The following is a 13,906-nucleotide window of genomic DNA, read 5'->3' on the forward strand; positions in this document are numbered from 1 at the left end:
TTAGCATTCAAATGAGAGAAATGATTGTGTACAGCTTTATATGAACCTACCCCCCATTATTATATTTGATACAAATACAAAATGCTGAAAATTTTTCCATATTAGCTTTTGGCATGATGTGATCTTTCTCTTCTCCAGAGTCCCTCCAGTTTAAAAGCAATAGATCAAATAAAGCAAGTGGTATGGCTTTGATGGCAAGCTTGTCCTTTAACATTTAGTATTTAAATGCAACCTATCTTCCCTGCCTTCATGTCTTTCTAAACAATCAAGTTCATATTGCACCTTTCACTGATTTATAGGAGGGAAACATGAATAGCTGAAAGAGACTAACAGGAACACCTTCATTTATATCAACTAATATGTCATTGACTAAGGCAGGATTGTCCTCTAGTGATAAGAGTGTTTGTTTAGGAAAAAAAGGCAATATCTTGAAACTTAATGTTATCCCATTCCCTGTGAAATATTTCCATAATAATCATCTGGAGAAAACAGAAGGCTACCAAGAGAACATGTTTGGGAAAAAGCAAAATCAGAGACTCAAGGCCAAAGAGTTTATTGATTCACCAACCACTTATCTGCTGCTTGATAAAAACCAAAAGGCAATCACTGGTGTGCTATAAAACTGAAAGAGAGGGGGAAATATGAAGGACATAAAATTGCAAATATTGTGTGAGCCACCATATTTTTAAGTAAATATTCCTTACATTATTATTCTCTTTTTAAAACTTCTAAAAATATTTAACAACTTCATATAGGTGTTTACTTCTTTCAATTTATGGGATGGGGAGGGAGGTTGGAGGGGGGTGCAGGATGTGGAACACATGTACACCCATGGTTGATTCATGTCAATGTGTGGCAAAAACCACTACAATATTGGAAAGTAATTAACCCCCAATTAAAATAAATAAAATTTAAAAAAACCCTTTTCATATGTATTATTCCACTGGCTCATACCAATAACTCTACAAAGCAGGCTGACCTGGTATCACTGATCTTAATTATCAGATGAAGGAACTGAAGAACAGAATATATATGACTTAGTTGCTGTTGCTGCTGCTGTTGAGTCACTAAGTCATGCTTGACTCTTTTGCAACCACAAGGACTGAAGCCCGCCAGGCTCCTCTGTCCATGGGATTTCCCAGGCAAGAATACTGGAGTGGGTTGCCATTTCCTTCTCCAGGGGATCTTCCTGACCCAGGGATCGAGCCCATATCTCCTGCTTGGTAGGCAGATTCTTTACCACTGAGTCACCTGGGAAGCTCATTGCTTGCTAAGCTCACTCAGATAATTTGCACCCCAAACCAGGATTAAAATCCATTTTCCCATCCTCCTAGAATGAAAGTTTTCAAAGTGTGGTCCTTGAAGAAGCACCTTCATCACCACTTGGAACTTGTTAGAAATGTAAATTCTCTGACCCATCTTAGACCTACAGAATCAAAAATTCTGAAGCTGTGGCCCAGCAATTTGTGTGTTTACAAATCCTCCAGGGTATTTCTGATACATACTCGTTTGCAAACCACTGATCTGGAGATATATTCTCTACCTACATGAGAAAGACAAAGCATTCACATGTTGTAAATTTCAGGTGAATTGTAAAACACAAAACTGTTATGACACTACCCTACTTTTTGAACATGGGTTATGTATAACCCTAAACTGAAAAGTAAAACTCGCTCAACCTAAAAGAAAGAGACAGAAGCAAAACGAATTTAAAAAGGTCAAACTATTTATTGCCAAATTGCAAACTGAGGGACTAATTTTATAGTAAGTCTGATTTTAGACTATGTAACTGGCCAATAAAATGAATCATAAGTAGGCATTACTAAATCTCAGGGATTGTGGATATATTAACCAGTGAAAATATCCATCAGCAAGTATAGCCTTGGAAATTCAAAAAGGTACAGAATCGTGTGCACGTGTGCATGAGTGCACACACACATGCCTCAGGCAGCCCAGCATTGTATTGGCAGAACTAATTCTAACCTGAGTGTTAAAAAGAAAAAAATGTGGTTTGAATAAAGACTTCAGGGCAGGCTAGTAATCATTTCCAGTGGATGACCTAATACACCACAAGAACAGGCAGAAGCTTGATTTAAAGACTGTGAGGATAAGAGCTGCTCCTTATTGTCTCTTGACTCTTATGAGTCTTATGTGCCTATAATCCATGAGAAACTCTGGAATGGTTTAATTTAAAATATTCTATTATAGCAAATCCATAAACCATTGAAATGTGTGAGACATTCAAAATTTTGATCTCCAACTTATATATCTATACTGGCTTTTCACATCCAGAAACAGTCCAAACTCTTGTCAAACCCTATGTTCTGGAAAATTCTGGAAAATGTAATCAGTAATAATGAATAGGTATATTAGCAATTGATTTGCCCCCTTTAAAATAATAAGATAAAAACATTAAATTTAAATGTACTAGAATACTTACTGAAGCAATTCAATCCTTTTGGAAAATGAATAATTTCCTCTAATTTATCATCACCAAAGTTGAATGTTCAAGTATCAGTGCATTTAAAACTAGGGAGATCTTCTGCCCATTTTTTGACTGGGCTGTATGTTTTGATAATATTAAGCTGTGTGAGCTGTTTTTAAATTTTGGAGACCAATCCCTTGTCAGTCACATCATTTGCAAATATTTTCTCCCATTCTGTGTCTTTTCATTTGGTTTATGGTTTACTTTGAAGACCTAAGTAGACATTTCTCCAAAGAAGACATACAGATGGGCAAGAGGCACACAAAAAATGTTCAACGTGGCTAATGATTAGAGAAATGCAAATCAAAACTACAATGGATATCACTTCCCACCAGTCAGAATGGCCGTTATCAAAAGAAGTCCACAAACTATGAATTCTGGAGAGGGTGTAGAGAGAAGAGAATCCTCCTGCACTGTTGTGGGAATGTAAATTAGTGTAGCCACTATGGAAAATAATATGGAGGTTCCTCAAGAAACTAAAAATAGAACTACATGATTCTGCAATCCCATTCCTAGGTATATACCCAGAGGAAAACATGGTTGGAAAGGATACATACACCCCAGTGTTCATTGCAGCACTATTTACAATAGCCAAGACATGCAAGCAACCTAAATGTCCATTGACAGAAGAATGTATAAAAAAGATGTGGTACATATATACAATGGAATATTACTTGGTCATTAAAAAGAATGAGACAATGCCATTTGCAGTAACATGGATGGACCTAGAGATTGTCATATTAAGTGAAATATGTCAGACAGAAAAAAACAAGCATCATATGATATCACATATATGTGGAATCTATTGTAAAAAATGATAAAATAAAGTTATTTACAAAACAAAAACAGACTCACAGACCTAGAGAGGGAACTTATGGTTACTGAGGAGAAGGGTGGGGAGTAGGGATAGTTAGGGAGCTTGAGACTGACATGTACACACTGCCATATTTAAAATGGAAAACCAACAAGGACCTACTGTATAGCACATGGAATTCTGCTCAATGTTATGTAACAATCTAATTGGAAAAGAATTTGAAAAAGAATAGATACATATATATGTATAACTGAATCACTTTGTTGTACAACTGAAACTATCAAAACATTGTTAATAAACTATGCTCCAATATAAAATAAAAAGTTTTAAAAAATAAAACTGGGTAGAAAAATTACATGATCATATCAATTGACAGAGAAAAAAGATTTTACAAATATTTAATAGCTATTCATGACAAAAAAACTCTCAGCAAACTAGAAATAAAGGTACTTTCCTAGTCTCGATAAAGAATTTCTATAAAAACTTTTACAGATAACATCAATCTTAATGATTAAAACAGAATGTCTTTAACAAGCAACAAAGCAAGGATACCCACTTTCACCACTCTTAATTAACATAGAATTTCTTCCCAGCTCCACAAGGCAAGAAAAGGAAACAAAGGGCATTCAAATTGGAAAAAAAGAAAGAAAACTCTCCTTCTTTGCAGATAGCATGATGGTCTCTATTGAAAATCCCGAGGAATGTACCAAAACCCCCCAAAACAAGCAACAAAAACCTCCTACAACTAATAAGTGAATTCAGCAAAATCAAAGGGCCAAGATCTAACATATAAGACTCAAATATATTTCTATACACTAGCAATGAACACATTGAAACAAAATATGTAAACATAGTATCATGTACATTAATTTAAAAACTGAAACAGGTGTAAATCTAACAAAAATGTACAGGACTTGTGTGCTGAAAACTACAAAATATGGATGAAAGAAATCAAATATCTAACAAAATGGTGAAACATGTTGTGCTCATGGATTGGAACACTGAACATAGGAAATATGTCATTTCTCTCCAAATGATCTATAGATTTCATGCAATTTCTATCAAAATTCCAACAAAATACTTTGTACATATATAAAAGTTTAAAGTATAAAAATTAAATTTAAACCACTTGAACTAAAATCTGGCTGGTAGTATAAGACATATAAACATTAGCTATTATTTTAATAGTAGTAATAGTACTATACTTACATAAAAGTTGCTAGGGTAGTTCATAGACTGTAAGCTATAGATTGCATTAATGAAATGAGGAGAAAGATACAACAAAGATATCTTCTCAAAATGAATTTACAAAACAATGTTCCAAAACAAAACAAAACAAAAAATCTTTTGGCAGTAAAGAAAACCAGTATGCTCAACAATTAGCAAATGAATATCATACTATGGGACATTTCAACAAATACTTTAACATGAGTATGATTTAAAAAACAGGGTGGCAGTCTCTAGTGATCCAGTGGTTAAGATTCTGCCTTTCCACTGCAGGGGGCACAGGTTCAATCCCTGGTCAGGGAAGTTCAACATGCCAAGTGATGCGGCAAAAAAAAAAAAAAAAAAAGATAAATGAGGTTCTTTTTGACACAGAAACCTAATCTCAATAACAGACTATCTCTCCTGCTGATTACAACTGAAAATAGGACAACACACACACACACACACACACAAAAGCCTACCTGAAGACTCAGAATAAAGAATAGCAGGCAGAAGGAAGGAGGTCAAAAATTGGAGAAATGACCTGTGGAGAGAAGAGTTTCTGAATTTTTAAAATCTCTTTTCTTGTATGGATTTGACCCCAAAGTAGGTCTAATTTCTTGAATTGCCCAACTGAATCTTACTGGCCATAAAAATCAAGAAACATAACTTTGCAGGCCATAGAGTGTAAGGAGAACCATGGTGAGAAGATATGCAAAGGAAGGGATTCCCTAATTCTGTGTATGGACTCAATCTCAGACTCATTCTTGGACTATACATGTGTGGACTAGATCCAAACCAGCATAGCAAAGGTCTAGGAAACTGAACTGAGATTGAAACCCACCACCAACAGCAGCTAATGCAGAGATTGTGGTTTAAACCTAACTGGGTTGATACCCTACTAAAACAAACAAAAATAAAAAATCTCTAGACGATTATAACAGGACCACAGGAGTGTTATAACAGCACCACAGGAGTGTTCTGTGTACCAGAACACTCACAATGCCCATGGTATAATCCCAAATTTACTCAGAACACAAAGAGTCACAGAAATCGTAGTCACTTCTAAAGAGTGACTACACTCTTCCCTGGTAGCTCAGATGGTAAAAGCATCTGCCTACAATGTGGGAGACCTGGGTTTGATCCCTGGGTCAGGAAGATCCTTCTGGAGAAGGAAATGGCAACCCACTCGAGTACTCTTGCCTGGAAAATCCCATGGATGGATGGAGGATCCTGGTAGGCTACAGACCATGGGGTCGCAAAGAGTCAGACACGACTGAGAGACTTCACTTTCTAAAGAGAAATGAAAATCATTAGACAAAAATTCCTGAAAGACCTAAATGCTGCAAGTGTCAACAACAACACCAGATATTTAAACTATTCTTATAAGGAAAAGATAAACATGCTAACATGCTTGAAGTAAATGCAAAGACCAAGTACTTAAAAGAGAAGTATAAGCTGTGAAATAAAATCAAACAGATCTCCTAGAACTGAAAATTATAATATCTGAATTTTTTTTTATTAGTTGGAGGCTAATTACTTCACAACATTTCAGTGGGTTTTGTCATACATTGACATGAATCAGCCATGGAGTTACATGTATTCCCCATCCCGATCCCCCCTCCCACCTCCCTCTCCACCCGATTCCTCTGGGTCTTCCCAGTGCACCAGGCCCGAGCACTTGTCTCATGCATCCAACCTGGGCTGGTGATCTGTTTCACTATAGATAATATACATGCTGTTCTTTCGAAACATCCCACCCTCACCTTCTCCCACAGAGTTCAAAAGTCTGTTCTGGACTTCTGTGTCTCTTTTTCTGTTTTGCCTATAGGATTATCATTACCATCTTTCTAAATTCCATATATATGTGGTAGTATGCTGTAATGTTCTTTATCTTTCTGGCTTACTTCATTCTGTATAATGGGCTCCAGTTTCATCCATCTCATTAGAACTGATTCAAGTGAATTCTTTTTAATGGCTGAGTAATATTCCATGGTGTATATGTACCACAGCTTCCTTATCCATTCGTCTGCTGATGGGCATCTAGGTTGCTTCCATGTCTTGGCTATTATAAACAGTGCCACAATGAACATTGGGGTGCATGTGTCTCTTTCAGATCTGGTTTCCTCAGTGTGTATGCCCAGAAGTGGGATTGCTGGGTCATATGGCAGTTCTATTTCCAGTTTTTTAAGAAATCTCCACACTGTTTTCCATAGTGGCTGTACTAGTTTGCATTCCCACCAACAGTGTAAGAGGGTTCCCTTTTCTCCACACCCTCTCCAGCATTTATTGCTTGTAGACTTTTGGATAGCAGCCATCCTGACTGGCGTGTAATGGTACCTCATTGTGGTTTTGATTTGCATTTCTCTGAATATCTGAAATTTTAAAATCACTGGACAGAATCAACCATACAATGGAAATGACAGAAGGAATAGTCAATGATCCTGAACACAGATTAATAAAAAATACATAATGTAAGTAACAAAGAGAAAGAACAATTAAATTTGAATAAAGTTTTGGGGATTCATGGGATACTATCAAATGGTATAACAGGGGTCATCAGTAGTCCTGTAATAAAAGCAGAAAACAACTGATATACAAAATGTACTTAAAAAAATAATGAGGAAAATTTCCCCAAATTTAGTAAAAGATATACATTTATAAATTTAAGAAAATTGTTAGACCCCAAACAAAAATTCAAATAGGGATAAATCTAGACATATCATAATCCAACTGCTGAAAACCAAAGATAAAGAAAAATCCTTGAAAGCAGATAAGTTAACATGACATGCAGAAGAATAAAGATTTAAATGACTTCAAATTTTTCATCAAAAATCATGGAGGTCGAAAGACAGTATAACATTTTTAACATGCTGAAAGTACAGAACTAACAACCCCAACTTAATTATCCAGAGGGGGAAAAAACTGTCAGGAGTAAAGGCAAAATAAAGACCTTCTCAGATGTGCAGAACAGAGGACAAGATGGTTGTATGGCATCACAGACTCAATTCACATGAGTTTGAGCAAACTCTGGGAAATGGTGAAGGACAGGGAGACCTGGTATGCTGCTCTCCATGGGGTTGCAAAGAGTTGGACACAATTGAGTGCCTGAGAAACAACAACAACAGATGTGCTCAGTCACGTCTGACTCTGTTGCCCCACACACTGCAGCCCGCCAGACTTCTCTGTCCGTGGAATGTCCCAGGCAAGAATAGTGGAGTGGGTTGCCATTTCCTACTCCAGGGGATCTTCCCAACCCAGGGATCAAACCCACTTCTCTTGGGTCTTCTGCATAGGCAGGCTGATTCTTTACCACTAGCACCACCTGGGAAGCTCATTCTCAGATGAAGGACAACTAATAGAATCTGTCACTAGAAAACTGCTCTACAAGAAATGCTGAAAGAAATGCTTCAGGATGAAGAGAAATGATACCAGAAGGAAATCTGGATCTTCTGAAATGAAGCAATAGATATGGTAAGTATCTGGGTAAATATAAAATGTATCCTTTTAAGTTTCTTAAAATATATGATATGTGCACCCCAATGTTCATTGAAGACTATTTACAATAGCTAAGACATGGAAGCAACCTAAATGTTCATTGACAGATGAATGGATAAAGAAACAAAAAAGACACACACACGATGGAATATTACTCGGCCATAAAAAAGAATGAAATTACTATATATAAAATAGATAAACAACAAGTATAGCAAAGGAAACTATATTTACTATCTTGTAATAACCTATAAGGTAAAAGAATCTGAAAAAGAATACATACATATATATTTTTTTTCTGTATAACTGAAACATTGTAAATCAACTATACTTCAACTATACATGGCTACTACCACAAGAAATAATCTTGTTTTTAGCAGGATTTGTAATATACTCTATACAATTCTTAGTATAAGCTGCCTCCTCTCACTTTTCCCTGGTTCGTCTTACTGTTTTATGACACATGAGTCATTAGATCTTGTAGTTAAGTACCATGCTTTTAATTACTGGTTTGAACCTACTATTCAGACTCTGCTTGACTTCTTCCCTCCTGGCCACGACCTCAGTTAAAACTTCCTTCCCCCTACCTCCACCCCCCACAATAAATGTCCTATTTTGCCATCTTGGGTTAACCATGACTATTTAAAACCCTTCAGTGCTCCACTTGATCAGTAGAATTACTCAAATATTAGAGCAAGGCAACCAAGTTCTATCACAGTCTTACCCAAACTCCAACTCCCTGCAATTTCTTGACTCAGCCAAAGGTATCTCATCAAATTTCCCATTGTGTTTCACCCCAGCTTGCATTCCAACATCCCTGTATCCTATTTCTACAGCCTACAACACCTTTCCTATTCTCGTGAAAAAAGCTTAACTAAAATAATATTTCATAACAAATCTCTTCCTAACAAACTGAACATTCCCAGAATTAAGCACCAGTGCTGTTTTTCTTCCACTTTCTCAGTGTTATTAAGAAGAATAGCTTCGAAAAGAAGAATAGCTACCAAGTTTCAAGGGCTTCCTTTGTTACAGGTACAGTGCTAAGATCTTTATATATGGTACCCCATTTTACCCTGAAAACAACCCTGTAAGAGAAATGGGTATTATATTTGCCATTTTTCAACTGGAATAATGAGAGTCAGAGGGGTAACTGACATATCAATGATAATACAGCCAGTTAGTTGCAGAACTGAGATTAGCAACCTGATTTATCCCTATGTATCCTTCTGCCATTGCACATAAACAATAAGTAATTACAATGCTTTGAGATGTCTCATAAATATCAAATGGAAAGTTGCTTAGACTCTCTGAGCTTTAGTTTTTTCTCAATAAAAATTAAGTTTAATTAAGATTAATATATATTATATGCATGTATGTATGCTGTATAGTAAAAATGTATAGAGCTGATGCTGTGTTTAAGATAAATCATATTGGTCTATAACTTGCTTTTTCTACTTAACAATATATTTTGAAGATCCAAATATATATGTTAGTATCGATAGCTCTATTCATTCATTCAAGCTGGAATTAGACAATTAACCATTCTCTTATTATTCTCTTATTATTGGACAATTAGTTCCTTTCCAATTTTTCACTGTTCCAGACACTGCTGCAGTAAATGTTATTGCATATTCTTCTTTGTGCACATGTGCAACTAGGTCTCCAGGACAGACGATGCTAAGAAGTGAAATTGCTGAGTCATGAGGTATGTACAGTTTAAGTTTTAATAGATACTAGCTTCAATGCAGCTCATTTAACTTACACTGACATCACCTGCCTCAGAGCTCTTATTTCAGGATTAAATTTGATAATTCACACACAACACTCAATTAATAGGAGTTATTATTACAATTTTCTTCATTTTCACTTTATATTATCAACTTGCAAATTGTTACGAATAAATAAGAGGTAATATTTTGTTACTTTAGCTTGTATTTCCCTAGTTGAACATTTTTTCACTTAAGCTTTGTTTAAACTCCTGTTTCCATGAATCAAGTGTTAGCCTAAAATCTTCATTTTTCTATAGTGTATTTTTGTTTTCATATTCATTTACAGAATCTTACTGTATATTTTCAGTACTAATGTTTTGCCCTTTATATGCATAGCAAATATCTTTCCCCAGTTTATATCTTGCCTTTAAGTTTTGTTAATGGAGTATTTTTCCATACAGGTTTTCATTTTGATATGCTCCAATGTGTCAAACTTTTCCTTTCCAGTTTGCACATTTTGTATTTTATTAAGGTTTTCCCAACCCCAGGACAAGTTTACCAAGCAGTGAAGCTTCTGAAGATTCCCATCTATTTTTCTTTCTAAGGGTCCTCAAATTCTGATACAGGTTCTGAATAGGTAGGCAAGGGACTGATAATTATGAAAATTTTCATCTATATTTGCTTTACAAAATTATATGTCCTGTTACACACACACACACAAATAATATTGGGGAAACGTGAATTAGATCAGTGGATTCTATCAATGTTAATATCCTGGTTGTGACATTGTACTTCAGTTTTACAAGACTCTATAATCAGGGGAAAGAGTATACAATATATCTCTGTATTTTTTTTTTTTTTTTTTGCGACTGCATGGGAATCTACAATTATCTCAAAACCAAAACTTTATTAATATTCTTGAAGAGACAGAGTATTCTAAATTACTGTGTCTTGAAGACATTCCCAAAAGAGAAGTCTTAGCCATGACAGTATCTCTGAAATAATCATATAGTTTTTAAAGGGCACTGCTTAGAAGAGGAAAACCATAATATATTAAAATGAATCTCCTGGCCTCATTTTTTCAATAAGTTCAATATGTTTCTTTCTTTTCCTGGCCAACTTCACAAATTTCTTACAATACTTTTTTAATATTAAGCATTTTGTCATACTTTTCATACTTAATCTCATTCATACCTGACAGTGACATCTAAGACAGTTTTTCCCTCTTTTTTGAGGAAACTGTGTCTCAGAGAGGTTAAATGACTAAGAACACAGAGTTAGTTTGGTACCTCATTCTTTGTATCTTGGTTATTATGCCTCTGTCGATCACTCATCTTGCTTTCCATTTTCAAGGTGAAAGCCACTGTCCTGCTTAATTTTCTCACATAAAAAAATCTTACTCTCTTTTCTTTCTTTTTTTCCCTACAGCTATTCCAATGGGGAGTTGTAAGGTAAATACTTTTTTACTCATCAATGCTGTATGCAGGTCCAGAAGCAATTATGAGAAACGCAATTCTGAAACTGAATAAGTAAGCAGGCCAGAAGTCCCCTGAACATGATGAAGAAAAGAGTAAAATTGATTACTCATTTAAATATCCCCTCTGGAGACACTACAATTGGCAGGTTTCTATCACCCCTTTCTCTCATACTTCCTTCCTTCTTGTCACAGGGATTTCTTCAACTTCAAAGAATGCTCTGGGCATTAAAAAGAGCTGAAGGAGTATGTAACAGAGATGAATAGGAAATAATATATTTAGGTTACAAGACAATTCTTCCTGGTCATGAGGCCTTCAAACTTTTATGCTAATGTATCATTTAAAAGTTTCATTAAACTAAATACTATTTCACAAATTTTAAGTTGACCTTTAAATGTTTTCATTAAAATGTTAAATATGTGCAAAGGAGATATTTAAAGTAAATATTAAAAGCAGCAAGGGAAAAACAACAAATAACACACAAAGGGATTCCCATAAGGATAACAGCTGATCTATCAATAGAAACCCTCCAGGCCAGAAGGGAATGGCAGGACGTACTGAAAGTAATGAAAGAGAATAACCTACAACCTAGATTACTGTATTCAGCAAGGATCTCATTCAGATATGAAGGAGAATTCAAAAGCTTTACAGATAAGCAAAAGCTGAGAGAATTCAGCACCACCAAACCAGCTCTTCAACAAATGCTAAAGGATCTTCTCTAGACAGGAAATGCAGAAAGATTGTATAAACGTGAACCCAAAACATCAAAGTAAATGGCAACGGGACCACACCTATCAATAATTACCCTAAATGTAAATAGGTTGAATGCCCCAACCAAAAGACAAAGATTGGCTGAATGGATACAAAAACAAGACCCCTATATATGCTGTCTACAAGAGACCCACCTCAAAACAAGAGACACATACAGACTAAAAGTGAAGGGCTGGAAAAAAATATTTCATGCAAACGGAGACCAAAAGAAAGCAGGAGTCGCAATACTCATATCAGATAAAATAGACTTTCAAATAAAGGAAGTGAAAAGAGACAAAGAAGGACACTACATAATGATCAAAGGATCAATCAAAGAAGAAGATATAACAATTATAAATATATATGCACCCAACATGGGAGCACCGCAATATGTACGGCAAACGCTAACGAGTATGAAAGAGGAAATTAATAGTAACACAATAATAGTGGGAGACTTTAATACCCCACTCACAACTATGGATAGATCAACTAAACAGAAAATGAACAAGGAAACACAAACCTTAAATGACACAATGGACCAGCTAGACCTAATTGATATCTATAGGACATTTCACCCCAAAACAATCAACTTCACCTTTTTCTCAACTGCACACGGAACCTTCTCCAGAATAGATCACATCCTGGGCCATAAATCTGGTCTTGGAAAATTCAAAAAAATTGAAATCATTCCAGTCATCTTTTCTGACCACAGTGCAGTAAGATTAGATCTCAATTACAGGAAAAAAATTGTTAAAACTTCAAACACATGGAGGCTAAATAACACGCTTCTGAATAACCAACAAATCATAGAAGAAATCAAAAAAGAAATCAAAATATGTATAGAAATGAATGAAAATGAAAACACAACAAGTTTTGCCATTTTGAAACAAACTATTACATCACTCTTAAAGGTACTGAAAGGAATCTATTACTACAGTGCTACTCACTATAATTTACTTTAAAAATTATGTGAACAAGTTCTTTAACTGTCAGAAATTTTACATATTTTTTTACTATTTTCTGGTGGCTTCTCTCTCAGAATTTTTAGGTACTGTAATATATTTTTCCCTGAAGACCTTCTACTAATTAACCTACTTTTCGTTTATGCAATAAATATTGTATTGAAATTGAAATCTATTTTTTTTTTAATTTCCTTTGATCAGATGGCATTACATATTAAATTTTTCTTCAGGATTGAAATATCTTTACAATCATCATTTTAAAACTGATTGGAAACAACAAATATAATTTTGACAAATAATTATTAAATATAAAAATATAATCTTAATGGAAATACACTTCTTAATAAGGTAGCTAAAATCATCTTTACATGATCAGTTTATGAATCCATGAATGAATGCACCATATCCTTAGAAAGAAACAAGATGCAACAAAAATTTGCTTCTTCTGTTCCATTCATATACTAAGAAAACTTGTCACTTAAATATGAAGATGGGAATTGAAGTAACTTTGTTATAAAATTGCCACCCCTATCTTAGAACGCCTTCTAAGTTACATGACAAAATTCAAATACTGGTCTGTCATCACAAATCATTCTTAATAGTCTATCAGTTGGTAACCTGTTTAGGTCATCCTTCACTTACATTGACAACAGAGAATTAGAAACCCCTGAAATGTAAAGAAAATTGTTGCCCAGTCTTAAAAGTCACTCACTTTCTCAACACATTTACCAATACTTTAAATTACCCTTTGGTTGGCATTCTGGAGTGTGTTGGACTCCAGGGCAATGAGCCTGGAGATAATAAGATTCAGTATGAGGGCCTCTTTTCTGCAGAAATAGAAAAGGGCTATTGCAAAAGGGAACCAGCCTCAATGACAGGTTTGCCCTGGGCAGTCTACTTTTAGGAAAGAGAGTTCTGTGAAGCTGAGAGTCTAGAAATGAATTCCCTAAAACTTTGCTTGAATTTGTAGTATCTCCCTTCTGCCATACTACACATATGTAAATCTGAAG

Source organism: Dama dama, chromosome X (assembly GCF_033118175.1).
Source record: "Dama dama isolate Ldn47 chromosome X, ASM3311817v1, whole genome shotgun sequence".
Classification (NCBI taxonomy): domain Eukaryota; kingdom Metazoa; phylum Chordata; class Mammalia; order Artiodactyla; family Cervidae; genus Dama; species Dama dama.